This window comes from Myodes glareolus, chromosome 7 (genome assembly GCF_982192425.1).
Source record: "Myodes glareolus chromosome 7, mMyoGla1.1, whole genome shotgun sequence".
In the NCBI taxonomy this organism is placed as follows: Eukaryota; Metazoa; Chordata; class Mammalia; order Rodentia; family Cricetidae; genus Myodes; species Myodes glareolus.
Genome location: NC_142032.1, coordinates 91,571,153 through 91,587,259, shown reverse-complemented (window position 1 = coordinate 91,587,259; position 16,107 = coordinate 91,571,153). Strand labels below are relative to the sequence as shown.

The following is a 16,107-nucleotide window of genomic DNA, read 5'->3' as shown; positions in this document are numbered from 1 at the left end:
TAGGGCTCGCAGGTCACACCTGACATATCATCCAGGAGGACCGTGTGTTTTCTTAAACCATCGTTAAGAACTGACATCTGCTGGGCACATCGCTGTTGAGAACTGACATCTGCTGGGCACATCGCTGTCTTGAATACTCAGTGGCTACAGCCTTCCTGGAGGGTGGTGTTGGGCTGCTCCAGGTAGAGGACTTCAGGAAATGTTTATTGAAAGAGAAAGCAAGAGCTGGGAATGTAGTTCAGTTGGTAGAGGGCTCCCTAGCATGCGCAGGTTGGATCCCCAGAGTGTGTAGACCAAGGATAGCAGCACATGCCTGTAATCCCAGCACTCTGGAAGTGCTGGCAGGAGAGGCAGAAGTTCAGGGTCGTCCTTGGTACACAGTGAGTTCAAAGCTACCGGAGACCCTGACTCAGACACAGACAGATTATGAAAAAGAAAGGGCAGTAATTGCGGTTGATGCTGGAGATGGGGTACAGTTCCCCAGTTTTTACTTTAGTTGCGATGGCAACAGAAGAGAAGCTGCGGGTCCCAGCAGGATTGTTGGGGCTGTCACAGGTGGTCCTTGCACCTTCACTCCTGCGGGTCCTCCGCCTGCAGCCCCAGCCTCGGCACCTCCATCTCTTCTCTGATGCCATCCAACCAGGAATGATGCTGTGCGCAGTCATTTGCAAACTGACTCCTGGGACTTGGGCTCCAGTAAGTCCTGGCTGGTGTGTCTGCCTGCTGGGGGCTAAGAAAGGGGGTGGCATCCTTCACTGGCTGGCATGGAAAGGAACACCTGCAGGCCCCAGAACTGTCCCCAGCCCTCCCTTTCCAACAATCTCCTCCTGATCTCGTGCTGGGGAGGGAGATCAGACGCAAAATTCCGGGGACTGAAAATTCCTCCCACAAGGATGTCTCCTCCCTCCCCATTTTTAGTCAAGTAGAAATTTTAACTCTTCAGGGCAAAATTTCAAAGACCGACAACTACCCATTAGACACATAAGTCCTAGCATTTGATAGCAGAGGAACTTTGGAAATGTATCTTGAACTTGGGGAGAGAAGAGCCTTCCCAGGAAGTAGCAAATGGCTTCCTTTGAAGAGAGTCAGCCTGAGATGGCTTTCCAGTGGACAGAGGACAAAGGTTCATCGGAGTTACAGGGAAGACTCAGTGCTCCCTGCCTGACCACTCTGTGCTTTTTGTCTGTGCTGTCTGCTGGGGGGCCTGTTTTGGGGGTGTGGGAAGGAGGCTTTCAACCCTGGAAGAACGGTTCTGAATATACCCTGAAAGTCATTTGCCGTCCCATTCCTTCTTCCCCCGGCCCTCGCCAGAACTGAGTGTGATGGCTGAACCCCGCTGCAACCATGGTGTGTTTTGCACAATGTACCAGAATGTACTTCCAAACGCCCTAAAGTCCCCACATTCCATGGAAACCTTAAAGCTGTCAATCAGGGAAGGGGGCTTCTTGTGGTCAAGGACGCCTGCAACCTGGGGGATTTTGCAAGCAGGTTTGAAGCACAGTCCCTTGGTGCCATAAGTCCAATAGTTGAAAGCTCAGAAGATTTGAACTCTGTGAAATTTAAATATGGAAAGGTCAAAGTTCAAAAAATATAAATCCTTCTTTCTTCCTCTGCCTATTTTATTTATTTATTTATTTATTTTATTTATTTATTTATTTGTTGTTGTTGCTGCTGCTGCTGCTGCTGTTTTCTTGATGCAGTCTCTGTTGCCCAGACTGGACTAGAGTGTGGCCAAGGATGACCTTGAACTTGCACTAGATCCTGTTGCTTCTACGTCTCAAGTTCTGAGATTACAGGCACAAGTCACCATCATGCCCGGCTTTGAGAGACCTGACGTAAAAAGTAAAGGTTACAATATAAATTTCTCACATTAAAAAGTCACTTACATTCCGATAGATTTGAAAAGCTTTTATCTGTTAAGTGAAAATATCAAAAATCTTTTTAGAGGTCATTTCACACATTAAAATAGGTAATCATCACTTATTTCTGTGAACACAGAGACACCAGGTTTCTCAGTGAGAAACAGGAGCAGACGACCCTACACACAAGGAGGCAGGGCAGAAGGTAGAGCAGCTTGGGGCCAGGCACATCCCTTGATCGCCGCTGTGAGTGGTCTGAGACACCAGAATTGGGACCTTAAGTCTTTGGACAGAATCTATCCAAGCCCAAGAGGGATTGCCTGGCATCTCATCAGCTGAAGGAATACTAACAGACATTAAGGACGCATTATTTTTCTTTCAAATAAAAGGTTTACTTTTAGGAATTGAGCTCTCCTTTTACAGAGCAGCATGGTTCTGGGAATCTGGATCCTAGGCACAGCGTTTCACCAGAACAACTTCTCACAGGTGCAGGCCAACGAGTGATTTGCAGATGACACATTTTAAGCCAAACATTGCTCCCTACTCTGTCACAAGGCTTTTCCCTGTGCTTTTCCTAACCGTTCATTCTTTTCCCCCCTAACTTCTTTCTTTCTCTGTCTTTCTCCATGCCTTTCCTGCCACAGGAAATGCGCCTTTGTACAACTGAGAATTTTGATCTCCTGAGCTTGTGATTTTGGTGATAGGGGCTTTAGGGACTTTGGTCTTTGGGAATTTCAACACTTGGGACCGTGGCATCTGAACTAGAATCTGTAGAGTAGAGCCGATACCAACTGCATGCCTGCACCCTCTCGCCAGTTCTGTGCTCAGCTCACAGTGGGAATTAAGATGTTATAAAACTCACAGTTGGGACCAGCAAGGCTGTGGTTCCTGGCCCTGGTGATGTTGAGCCTTCCACGTGTTGAGCTGGTGGTAGTTGGCAGTTGTTAAATTCCAAGATTTCTTGCTCCCTGGCAGCAGGGACAAGGGATGCCTTTCTGGCTTCTGGTTGGAAACTGAGAAGGCTCTCAACCTCCTTCCTGTCCTTGGAATATTGGGGTAGCCTTGGAAGTAGAATGTCCCTTCTCTTCCTATGCAGTGGGCTACAGCAGAACCAGCTGGGTTGTTTTTGTTTTCAACTTTCAATTTGACTTTGGTCTTCTCTCCCTGTAACCCAGACTGGCCTCAAACTCACTCTGTAGCCCAGGGTAGCCTTGAACTGACCAATACTGCTACTTCAGCCTCTCAGGTACTCATTACAGGCACAAACCTCCATGCCTGAGTAAAATCCATTAAAAGTTTTTCAAACGTAATAGAGAAGTTTTTAAAAGGCACGTATCTGACCTGAGCAGCCCTTTCCAGATGCTCTGGTCTTACTGCTTGTCTTATTATACTCTCAAACACACATGTATAAGCACACACCACACACACACACACACACACACACACACACACACACCCCTACGTAATCTCTTTATACATGGACATACTGTAAGTGTCACAGTTCGGATGGAAAGGGATCCTGGCAGTCGGGAGCCAGGAAATCCTGAGTGTCGCAGCTCCGGTGGAAGAATGGTCTGACAGTTGGGAGCCAGGGAATAGTACAGGCCACCGGCAGCATAGCAGCTTACAGTCCTACTCTTGGGAAAGGTCTCCCCAATTTAACAGCTCTGCTCTGGGGGGATAGGGCTTCCCCAGCAAAGTTTTTACAGCTAGTCTCCCTCAGGAGTGTAGCAACTCTGCTTTGCTAGGGGAAGGTTTCTCCTCGGCGAAAGTGCGCTTCTGACTTCTCCAGTGAAGTTGTAACAACTAGGCGCTGCTCCACCCAAACCTTGTTCAGGAGATTTATTGCTAGGGAAGAGTCCAGGAGAGCAGCCACCTCTACTGGGGTGGAAGAAGCGCATCTAACTGAACAGGCACAGGGCTTATATAGGGCTTCTTGGGGGAGGGGCTTATATAGGGTTTCCCAGGGAGAAGAGGGATTGGTTAGTTTTTTCCCTGCTCAGGGATTGGTTAGTTTAATTGGTCTGGGGCAGAGACGGCTGATTTCAGAGCCAAACTTTGTTTCTTTCGCTGGTCTTTTTAAGCTTTTTGGCTCTGGTTTTGGGACCAGGGCAAATTTCTTTCACTGACACTGATTCTAGGGACAAACTGTTTCTTTGGCACTGGTTTCTGATCAGGATGTGTTTCTCTGGTTCTGGGCTCAGGGATAAAGTGTTTCTTTCACTGGCTCAGGTCTCAAAACCAGGGTGGGTTTCTTTCACTGGCCCTTTTACCCCCCACACACACTTTTTTGTTTGTTTTTTGAGACACTTTGTAGTACTGATTGTAGTGAGCTCACAGAAATCCACCTGCCTCTGCCTCCCGAGTGCTGGGATTAAAAGTCTGCACCACCATGCCTGACCCGTTTTTTTCTCAGCTTGCTAACTATGATAATTCTTTGGAAAATGTAAATAATTGGCTGGGAATGTGCATCAGTTGGTCGAGTATTGCTCCAGCATGCACAAGGCCTTAGATTTGATCCCCAGCACTGCAGAAGCCAGGCACAGTGCTACAAACCTAAAGTCTCAGCACTGGAGAAATGGAGGCAGGAGGGTCAGAAGTTCAAGATCATCCTTGTTTACATAGTTTGAGGTCAGTCTTGGCTACATGAGATTCTATCTCAGAAAGAAAGAGTGAGAGGAAGAAAGAAAGAAACCATGGATCAGAGTACTAGAGTATGTCCCTGTTCACTGAATTCATCCTATGCCCAAAAGTGAGCATCGTCAAGATTATTACAACAGCCGATGTGATCACATCTCCAGCCTGTGTCTAGCTGTCCTTCCTTGGTCTCACTACTGTCACTGGCCCCGTGGGCCATCTTCTGTAGTCATCTTCACATTCCCTGTTTCCCTGAAGAGACTAGGAATACGTCTTCTCTTCTGTTCTCCACACACCTGCCTGCTTTTACCTCAAGTCTTTGTTAGACACCGAGCCCCGTTCCCCAAGTCCTGCTTTCCAAAACATCCCTCCCTTGTTCCTACATCCAAGTGGGCGTAAAGAGCCCCACAGTATTTATAGGCCACTTAGAGTTCAGGAGAAGGTAGAGACCGAAAGTTCGAGTTCCTCTCTTTCATTTCTTCTTGCAAACCCTTCAGTACTTTCCAAACTTAGATGTTGACTGTAATTCCTTGTCAAAGGCAGCCAGTAGTAATGCAAACGGAGCATTCTCTTATCCAAACACCCTACATCAGAGGTCGGCAAACAACAGCCAAGGCACTAATTCCTGTCTGCTACTTGTCCTTGCAAGCAAGAGTCCCACACATCTGTTGGAGGATCCCTGTGGATTCTCATTGCACCTCCTGCTCCAGGATCCTGGGAGACTCTCCTGTGTCCACCCCCAAAGAGTTCCTTTTATCCTGAGCATTTGGGGCATAGGTAGACGCGATTAGCAGGAGTAGGGGCTAGGCAAAAGAAAGGGGGACGTGAAGAAGGCATAGGAGGAGGAAAAGAATGAGATACTTGAAGTCAAGAAGAGACCAAAGGTCTTCAGAAGCCTGTGAACTGCCTTGCAAAGGCATCATTTAAATCCAGGGTATCATTAGGACTACAAAGCTATCTGCTCAGTTCAATGTTAGTATTTAACACAGTGAATCAAGCTTTTTATGACTTGAAGGAACTTCAAAAATAAACGTTGCTTTCCTGGTGTCATTGAAGAAGAGTTTGGAGTTCATTCCTGCTTAATAGATCAAGGTAACAAATCATGTCTTCTACCAGAAGGGAGTGTTCGGAGGGCTTTGAGGGGGAGGGTTGGGTTCTTGGCCTGATAGAAAGGAATTTGGGCTCTGTGCCCAGCTCTTTCTTCTGACCCTGTTCATGACCCTGAGAAGTCACATAAACCTTGTTGGAACCTCAGTTTCTCTCTTTGAAACAATCACGGCTTGCCTCCCTGGGCAAGCTGGATGATTAATAATGACAGTGTGAGTAAAATTTCTTTGAGGTCTTTGGATGAAAGACGGCTATAAACCATGCTAAAGATTTACTGTCTTATTAAAGGAATTGCCGCATACACTACTCCACAGATAAGTGTTGGCAAAGTAAACAGGCTTCATTCATCCAGAAAAGGGTAGGCTGTTCATCTCTTGCAAGGACAATGACAGAGGTGTGTACCCAGCTCACAAGCATGTCCATTAATGCTGTCCAGAAATTTGTGCTGGGTCTGTGCTGAGATGGTCACCCGTGGTCGGAACAAGAAGAGTCGGCCACCTGGGCTTACAGAACAATTAACCATAAATGAAGAAAAGCACAAGGCCCAGCTTGATCCCTTGACTTGAAGATGAGAAGAATAGCAAGGGTTGCTACCCAAAACATTCGAGATGGAAGTCAGGTAAAGGAAGAGAACAAACTGAGAAGGAGGTGGGGCATCGTGCAAGGCGTGGAGTAGCCAGGCTGACAAGTCACCCAGGGCAATGTACGCTGGCCATGGAGGAAGGTCACAGAGAGATTTTACAGCTGCTATCAATTCTGAATGTTTAAGCTTGCCGTCACCTCAGTCTGCAGAAGCTTGGACATACAGACCTAAGTCCATGTCACCTAGATATCCTAGGGGGGTTTTCTGGCTCCATGTAAGGTGTTAAGGATGAATTCAAGAGACTATTATCACTAGCTGTGCAACTTTGAGCAAAATGTGTTCTGCTTTAGAACGTTGGGACTTTAGATACATTATCTATAACATGAAGGCACTGGGCTAGTTGGGTTTACTGAAAGTAACATTGGATATCAATCAATTACCAATCCTTTCAATATGCTGCTTGTGTCTCTTCTTATTCAATCTTCTGAGGCAAAAGAGGCTCAGAGTTGACTCTTGGCTCAGACGTACAGCCATTCAAGTAGTTGATAAGTATCCCATGTTTACTAGATAGCAGTATAATAAAAGTCAAGGAAAGACACGTGATCCCCATCCGTGAGACAGCGTAGGAGTCAGACCTAGAAAGGGGAAGACCGACTGAGGTTGGGAACGTCTAGCCATAGCCTCTTCAGGCAGCAGAGGCAGTCCTCCAGCCTGATAGTTCACCGTGGCGACAAACCCGGGCTTTCCTCTGCTTTCCCTCTGGCCACCATGCTCATCTTGTTGTCTCTCCTTATCGAATTCTCACAGTGAGTAGACTTCCAGTCTCCAGGGCCTAGCCTCTCCTCTCTCAGACTCACCTACCCAAGTTGATAACCTACATGATGTCTCACTGTGGCCGCCATGGGACTCCATCTGCTGAATCCCACTGGGTAGCTCTCATTCCTCAGTTGACACTCTTGAACACTTCTCTTCCTGTGATTATTTTTTCCTCCTGGCCTTCTGGCCTTCCCTGTCTTTCCTTACATTTTTCTTCTGACTGTAGCTTTGGTTACTGTTAATTGCTTTTGTTTGCTGAGATCTCTACCTCTCCTGAGATTTTTGATATCATAGTATTTCAGGGCTCAGACTTCAGACCACTTCACACGCATTCCTTGGTGAAAGCACACAGTTACAAGGCTCTTCCACATTATCTCTATGACAAGGATTCCCAATTCTTTATCTTTTTTGTTTATTTGTTTGTTTTTGTGTGTTTTTTCTTTTCTTTTTTCTCTTTTCTTTCTTTCTTTTCTTTTCTTTTCTTTTTTTTTTTGGTTTTTAGAGACAGGCTTTCTCTGTGCAGTTTTGGAGCCTGTCCTGGAACTAGCTCTTGTAGACCAGTCTGGCCTTAAACTCAGAGATATCCACCTGCATCCGCCTCCCAAGTGCTGGGATGAAAGGCGTGCACCGCCACAACCCTGCTCCAATTCTTTATCTTTAATATAAATAAACCTCGTTCTCAAATTTCAGCTGTCACTCAGCCTCTTGGCTTGGATGACCAGAATGCTCCAGGACAAAGGAGAACCTCTTGTCTGCCTCCAGCTTTCTCCGTCTCTGATGATGCTTACCCTCTAGGCTCCTACGCCAGGACCCTTGAGTTACCTACTCTTCTATCTTGTATCTTCAACTCATTAAGGACTCCTTCTGACTTTGCTCTCCAAACACACTGAGGACTTGACTGTCTCACTTGCACCCTGGCCCCCACCCTGGCCCAAGGCAGCATTAACTCTTATTTGGTCATTTTCTCTTGGCTGAGCTTTGCACTGTGTGCCAACACATGGCCGGCCTGGCTCACACAGAGTGCCCAGTCTACTGGAACGGTGGACAGGAAGCTTCAAAATCATCACAAATTATGATTAGCTGCTACGACAGATCTGGAAGTTTGGAAGGAATACGATTTCTACTTCTCCTCTCTAGTTCAGATGTTACAGCATCTCACTTATCTCCTAAGTGTGCATATGGGTGTGGGCATGCATGTGTGTTACATGTGTATGTGGTTGTCTATAGGTGTACATGTGTGCATACTGTGTGTGCATGTGGAGGACAGAGGGTGGTGTTTGATGTCTTCCTCTATTGCTCTCCACTTTGTTTCTTGAAGAAAGTTCTCTCACTGAAACCAGAACCCTCCTGTTTGGCCAGACTATCTGGCTAGCAAGTCTCAGGGATCCTCATGTCTCCACTGCCACAGCATTGGGATTACAAACACAAAAACCCTGTTTTTTTTTGTGCTTGTGAGGCAAGTACTTTATGGATAATCATCTTTCTAACCCTGCACACTTATCTTTGAAGTCAGGTGATCCATGTGTGCTAGACACTGTCACACTGAAGAGTTCATTCTTTAGTCCACCGAGGGGTGGACTACATTACACTACACTTTTTCTTCTGTTTTTCATTTTTGCCTTCCCTTTCTGGTATGGTACTCATGAGATAAGAAATAGAACAGGACTCCGGTTTGTCCAGGACTGACATCCAGTTGTGGTTTCCAGAATATAGCCTGTTCTGACCCTTCTTTTCCCTAGGAACATTAGCAAAGTGCCCAGTGGACTATCTCTAACCCCAGGAACTCAGTCAGTCCAGTGCACTGGCTGGATTAAGTCTATGGAAATGACAATGGCCTCTATCACAATTATTGCAAATTCCAGTTGAATCGACTAACTTTGATTATTAATTAGGGTGTGGCCTTGAGACCCTTTGAGTATGATTTTTGCCTACTCCCTGTATCCCAGCCCTTTCTTGTTCTTCATTTTCTCCACAACCAGTGTACCTGGTTCTGTAAAGTGATCCAAAGACATCATTGATTGAGAGGACAATGGATTTCCCAAGAGGTCATCACTTCTGCTCCGGAACACAGCCTCGCCATCATGAATAATCGTCCTCCTCTGAGGCAGACGGTTGATCCTGTAAGTTTTGGCTGCTCCAAGAATCTAAGGTGATGGCAAGTTTAGGACAATGACTTATCTTTGTGTCATCAGTCAAAGTTAAGTGGATTGACATCGAATGTCTGCAGACACCAGGCTTTCATTCTGCTTCCAGTTACCCAATGAGGGTAATTCAGTCAAATCCCCTATGAGCCCATGGGCATCAAAACATGTGAAGGAATGTCTCATCTTTTAGATTTTTTATTTTTTTAATTTTTTTTGTGTGTGTACAAGTGCAGGTGTAAATGGAGATTGTTTTTGTTTCCCAGCCACCCAGACCCAAATAATCTCACAGAAACCACATTGATCACATTACTTGACCAACGGCTCAGGCACATTTTCAGCTAGTTTCTACATCACAAATCAACCTGTTTCATCTGTTGTAAACATAGTTTCTGTCCCACCCAGTTCCACAGTTGTTAAGTCCTAAAGAAACACAGAGGCTTTTATTAATTATAAACCCGTTGGTCTATTAGCTCAGGCTTATTATTAACTAGCTCTTACAGCTTAAATCAACCCATAATTGTCATCTATATTTAGCCATGTGGCTTGATATTTTTTTCTTAGTGCAGCATTTTCATATTGCTCCCTCTGTGTCTGGGTGGCAGCAACTGTAGACTGAGCCTTTCCTTTCCCCAGAATTCTCCTAGTCTGGTTGCCTGACCTATACTTTCTGCCTGGCTACTGACCAATCAGCGTTTTATTAAATCAATATGAGTGAAAAATCTTTACAGGGTACAAGAGCATTATGCCACCATACCCAGGTGGCTAGGTTTGGGTTCAGTTCTGACCTGTGCTGGTGGCTAAAAAGCATCTGGCAAATGGCCTTTTCATAAATTCATGCCCCACATTGGGTGCCAAGTGAAGCACTATTAATAAAAACACAGAGAGAGAAATTGGGGTTCAACCTGAAGATTTGAAAAACAAAACAGCCAGCCACTGGCTCTTACCTCGACCTCAGTTTGAAATGGCGATCCTGCCTCCAGGAATCTCAGAATGAGACTGTGTCTGAGAGATGTTTCATCCCATTTTATAACCCTCTCTAGAGCTGGGATTAAAGGTGGGCACCACTGGAATTAAAGGCATGCACCTCCCAGTTTCTTTGGCAACTAGTGTGACTACTGGGATTAAAGGTGAATGTTACCATTACCTGGTCTGTAAGGCTGACCAGTGGGGCTGTTTTACTCTCTGATCTTCAGGCAAGCGTTATTTATTAAAATGCAAATGAAATGCCACTGCATGCAGGTACCCTCAGAGGCCAGAAGAATTTGTTAGAGCCTCTGGAACTGGAGTTACTGGTGGTTGTGAGTCACCTGACATGGGTTCTTGGAACCAAATTCAGGTCTTCTGCAAGAGCAATATGTACTTTCAACCACTGAGTTATCTCTCCAGCCCTTTAAAAAACATTTTTTTTAGTCAGGCAGTGGTGGTGCATGCCTTTAATTCCAGCACTTGGGAGGTAGAGGCAGGCAGATTTCTGAGTTCGAGGCCAGTCTGGTCTACAGAGTGAGTTCCAGGACAGGCTTCAAAGCTACAGAGAAACCCTGTCTCGAAAAACAAAAACAAACAAATAAACAAACCAATACAAACAAAAAAATCATTTTCTTACATTTATGAATGTGTATGTAAATGTGTTCTTACATTTATCTGTGTGTACACATGTGCACACATATGCATATGCACACAGGGCAAGTGTATGCTAGTTAGAGTCAACTTTAAGGAATCAGGTTTTCTCTCTCTACCTGATAGGTCTTGAGGATTAAACTTAGGTAATGAGGTTTGTCAGTAAGTGCCTTTATCCAGTGGGCTATTTTGGTGGCACATACACACACACACACACACACACACACACACACACACACACACACAGTCATACACATGCATGCACATGTTCTTCCTCTAAGTTTTTGACACATTTCTGTCTCCTTGTTCATTTTGACTCAGTGAAGGAGGTCTCTCCACCCGTGACCTTCAGAAACAAAGCAGAGCTTGGGTCACGATCAAGGCCAAGATGAGGCCAATAAAACCCGAGCCTGCGTTGACCTCTTCAGGCAGCCGGCTACTTCCGGAGGTTTAGACAAAAGAACCTGAGACCACATCAAAGTCTTTCAGCAAAGAGGACTCTGTGAAGTTACGCTGGTGACAGACGAGGCTTCCTCTCCATGTCCTGCTGGAGTCCAGAGAGTTGAAAGAGCCTTCTGCTCCCAGGCCTGAGCCCATCTGCTGATGGAGCCCCAAAGGCAGCCTCTGCCTGCTCCCTGGAGTGGTGGTCTTTCCCTTCCTCCTGATCTCAGCAGATCTCAGGTCTCAGAACATCCTCAAGCAAGTCTTTTATGCTTGCAGACTTAGAGAGGAGAATTTAGATTTTCTCCCTGTGCAGCACAGGCAAGAAGTGGATTCTTTTGATGGAATAATTCCAGGGCTGTCTTGATAATAAAATGTCAGCAAATTCCTCGTCCCATAGCCATCTCTCTGCCTCCTTCCCTTTCATTCTCCCTTCTTTGTGTTTGTGGAACCTGGGCTTTATTTCGTTTTCTGCCAGTTTGACTCTATCTGCCCCCTCCTTCTCAGCCCTATCATCCACTTTCTCAGCATCTCTCACTAACCGGTAGCTTTCTGGTGGGTGTCCACCTCCATGACCTTATATCTTTTGTTCCTTTTAAGTAAGGGGAAAAAATGAGATAGTCTCATGTTGTCCAGGCTAGTTTTGAACTCACTATGTAGCCAGAAGGTCCCCAAACCCTTCTGTTTTCTGCGCTGGATTTCAAGATGACCAGAAAATCTCTTTGAATTCCTTTTGCCTGGGGTAGTCTTTCTTCATATAGTTTCTGTCCGCCTCAAGCCTACCATTGGCCTTTCTTTTTCCACCCAGGGATCTGGGGCCAAATCCTGGAAGCATCCCAAAGCTCTGTGCCATCTGGTTTCCTTTGAAGCCATAGAGGCACTGGCTAGAGGCCAAAGGGCAGCCACAGAAGAAGGCTAGAGGATTTGCTTACAGATTCCTCTCTGCTTGTCTGTACCTCTGGCAGTTACGTCCCTGTCCTGGGCCCCAGCTTCTGCCAGGGTGGTGGCTCTGAGACACTGGCTCTCACTGGCCCAGGGTGTTATTTCTTAGCCCAGTCCATGCAGGCCTACAGGTGCTGATTCCTTCCACTGATGCTAATTGTGTCCTATCCTCGGCTATAGTCTGAGTGCATGAACTTGCAGAGTATTTTATTGCTCAGCAAGGCTTTCTAAATGTTAATTCTCATCAAAGCATACTTTTCACAGCCTGTTGCCTTACCTAGGCTCATCAGACCTTTGTCCCTCCTTCCCTCTTTTCCTTCCTTCCTTCCTTTTTTAAAAAAGATCTTATAGGCAGACTTTTCTGTCCTGCCAGCCAGTTCCCAAATAAAGACACAGAGACTTATTATTAATTGTAAATGCTTGGCTAATAGCTTAGGCTTGTTACTAACAAACTCTTAATTTTTTAAATGAGCCCATTTCTATTCCTTTACTTGCTGCCATGTGACTCATGGCTTGTTACCCCATTTTGTATGCATCCTGCTTCTTCTGCGTCTGGCTGGTGACTCCCAAGATTCTGCTCTTCTTCTTCCCAGCATCCTTCTATTCTGGCTCTCCTGCCCAATCTCTTCCTGCTTGGCTATAGGCCCGTCAGCTCTTTATTAACCAAGGAGGGTAATATATATTTACAGTGTACAAAGATTGCTTGACAGCAGGATCTCATGTATCCCAGGCTGGTCCCTAGCTAGCAGTCTCCCTAGCTCTGTCACACTACTGCTAGGGTTACAGATGTGAACTCCAGGCCCAGCTTGGAATCTTACAACAAGGAGGAGCTCAGCCAGCACAGTGAGAGGAGCAGCTGAGTGCAGAGCTTGTCAGGATAGTGGTCAGGAGACAGTGCCGAAGATGCTGGGTCCTGTCTGGTGGGATGCAGCCGACAGTTAGAACTAGGTACCAGTGTATATTGGTGTTACCAGGAGATGAAGTGCTTGGGCTGTGCATAGAGCAAGGAAGTGGAGACAGTTCCTCCTGCATCTAGTAACTCAGGCTTTGTGCTGATGTCTGGAGTCTTAGAGACCAAGGGGAAAAAACTTCCACTGAGGGATGCAGAGGTTTCATGACACCAAGCCACTCTGGGCTCCTCGGGCCATTAGACTAAGAACAGAAAAGTGGGGGCATCTGAAATCGGAAAGAATTACTCCACGTCTGTATATCGTATACGACAGCTTACATCAACCATGTTATTACAGAGATTAAAAATGAAAGTTATTAGAAATCCCGATCATTCCAGAGCGCTAATTAAAGAAGAACAGACTGCAGACCCTGATAGTGAAATTGCTACAACTAGTCTTGATGTGTCCTTTAGGAAAAATGAGGCTGACAACCCCATGCTGGACAGTGACTTGTATGCATCTGCAGTGTTTTGTTTAATGCTGCCCTTTTGTCTTCAAGTGGATGAGAAGAAGCCTACCTGATTTGTCATGTCTGTGACAAAGAGCCTGCCTGTGAAAGTCTGATCTTAGATGGGCTTTTCGTGGAAATTCTCAGTGACTGTTCTGATGCAGATGAGATCAAGTTCCAAGAAGATGGTTCTTGGCGTCCAATGAGACCCAAGAAAGAAGCTATGAAAGTAATCAGCCAATACAAAAATAGAAAGCTCAAGTGTCCTTAGTAAACCTTGTCCAATGGCTGTATCCAGCGATGCAAGCAGGAAGAAGATAGATGTTATTGATCTAACAATGGAGAGCTCTTCTGATGAAGAGGAAGACCCTCCTGCCAAAAGGAAATGCATCTTTATGTCAGAAACACGAATAGTCAACCAAAGGGGTTCTCATGCATCAGCCATCTTCTGTAAGGGCGCCCAGTGTGACTTCGGCTGATCCTGCTGCTATTCCGCCTTCATTATCAGGATACTCAGTACCATTCTACCACACGCCAGTGCCAAGCATGTCATCAGATTTGCCTCTTTTATTTATTTATTTATTTATTTATTATGTATACAATATTCTGTCTGTGTGAATGTCTGCAGGCCAGAAGAGGGCACCAGACCTCATTACAGATGGTTGTGAGCCACCATGTGGTTGCCGGGAATTGAACTCAGGACCTTTGAAAGAGCAGGCAATGCTCTTAACCACTGAGCCATCTCTCCAGCCCCCAGGTTTGGATTTTCTATCCCTTATTCCTTGATCCACAGTACTGTCCTCTTATATTTTTGGATAGTCTCACCTCACCCTTAACAGCAAGCATACATCCGTCACCTCCACCAGCCTCCATGAAAGCAGTACTCACGTTAGTTCATCCAGCAGCAGGAGCGACCCAGGGGTCATAGGCAGCAGTGGAAGTAACATCCCTGACATCGTCTCACCGCACTAAAGGCGGCCAGACTTGATTCTGGGAATCGTTCATTAGAACTACTCTTGGGTATCTAGTCCATAGAAGCTATTTTTTTTTTGCACTTTAATATTTATTGAAATGTCAGGTGGATTCTTTGCTTTCTGAGAAATGAACACAGATGACTCCAACAAGAACCAGATGGCGAGTAGGGACTTTTCTTATGCCGTACACTGAGCATCTGATATATTTCATTTCATCTACGGTGGTATCTTCTTGAGCAGTGGATTTCAGTTCCTACTTTGCTGGATGGATTCTACAAACAGTTTTTTTGTTACAATAAACAGCAACAAAGTTATGCAAATTTCCTTTAGAAAAGAACAGAAGAGGGAGTGGCTCTGCCTGCTGAGTGCTTGGCTTCCATTGCTCAGGGTTGTGATTGTGGAGTTTCTGCCAGATGGTCAGGGCACGGGAACTTTGGTCCCCAGAGGGTGCCTGGGGGCGTTAGAACTTCCGTGTGCACTAGGAAGAATTCACAAAGACAGGCGGAAGCGCACTGACACTGGACTCATCCTGCTGGGTAGGGAGTCCAGGCCATTTCCCCAGCCCTCAGAACACAGTATCCAAAAGAGAGGGCCATAGATCAGGGGACAGACAAAGAAAGCAGCCAAGACAGAATTAGACGACACTCCACAAACTCACCTAACACTTGTCTTTTTAAAAAGTGTTAACATCCTTAATGCAGTCCGCATTAACAGCTTAACATATTTATTTTTATTGATTATGTGATTGTGTGGTACCTGTGTGCCTCTGTGCACATGAGTGTAGGGATCTGTGCACATGAGTGCAGGTACCCAAGGAGGCCAGAAGCAGTAGATCCCCCTGAAACTGGGGGTTCAGGAGATTGCTAGCTGTATGACATGGACCAAACTCAGGTCCTCTGGAAGGAGAGCAAGCTGCTCTTAACTGCTGGATCTTCTCCCCAGCCCCTGATACTGGTCTTTATGATGAATGATGCTTTCTCTCTTGGAGCTGCTGATTTATCTTTCTGAGTATGACTATGGATCATTAGCAAAAATACTGAATATTCTTTGAGGAAATATCTAACTCAGATGAGACACAGGCAGGCAAGGGTGCAGGGACGCGGATGGACCAGGTCATCCTCTGTGGCGTCCACCTTTGCAGCTGGCAATCCTCCAGCCCCATAAATCAGCCCATTCACATGTTTATCCAGCATCCATTCCTATGGCGGCCTGTGGGAAATCTTCAAAACTGTCTTGTTTACTATAAACTACTAGGCAGTTAGTATTATTAGAAATCTCATGATTTTGAAGATAACGCTGGTGATGATGGTGGCTTGCTGCTGAGCTCAGTGTTCATTCAGTTTAAGTAGGTGTTCTCTCCAGAATGAAAGAACTTACGAGCGCTTTGTGGACTCTTGCCGTAGAACCTTGTTGAATGTCTCCTAAAGTGCAAGGAGCATATGCTCCTTTTCTTCTTCCCTTTCGATCTTGCCTTCCCTCCCCACAGTCAAGAGACTGAGCAGCCCAGATGCTTCTGGCAGTCACACCGATTCGCTTCTCTCATCCTGTCGACAAACAGTGCACCAGAACCACTGCAGCTGAACATATTT

General features: G+C 45.8%; 1 pseudogene; it reads left to right on the top strand.

Moving 5' to 3' along the window:
- Positions 1 to 501: 501 nt before the first annotated feature.
- Positions 502 to 14,516, top strand: LOC125417001 (E3 SUMO-protein ligase PIAS2 pseudogene; annotated as a pseudogene).
- Positions 14,517 to 16,107: the final 1,591 nt, after the last annotated feature.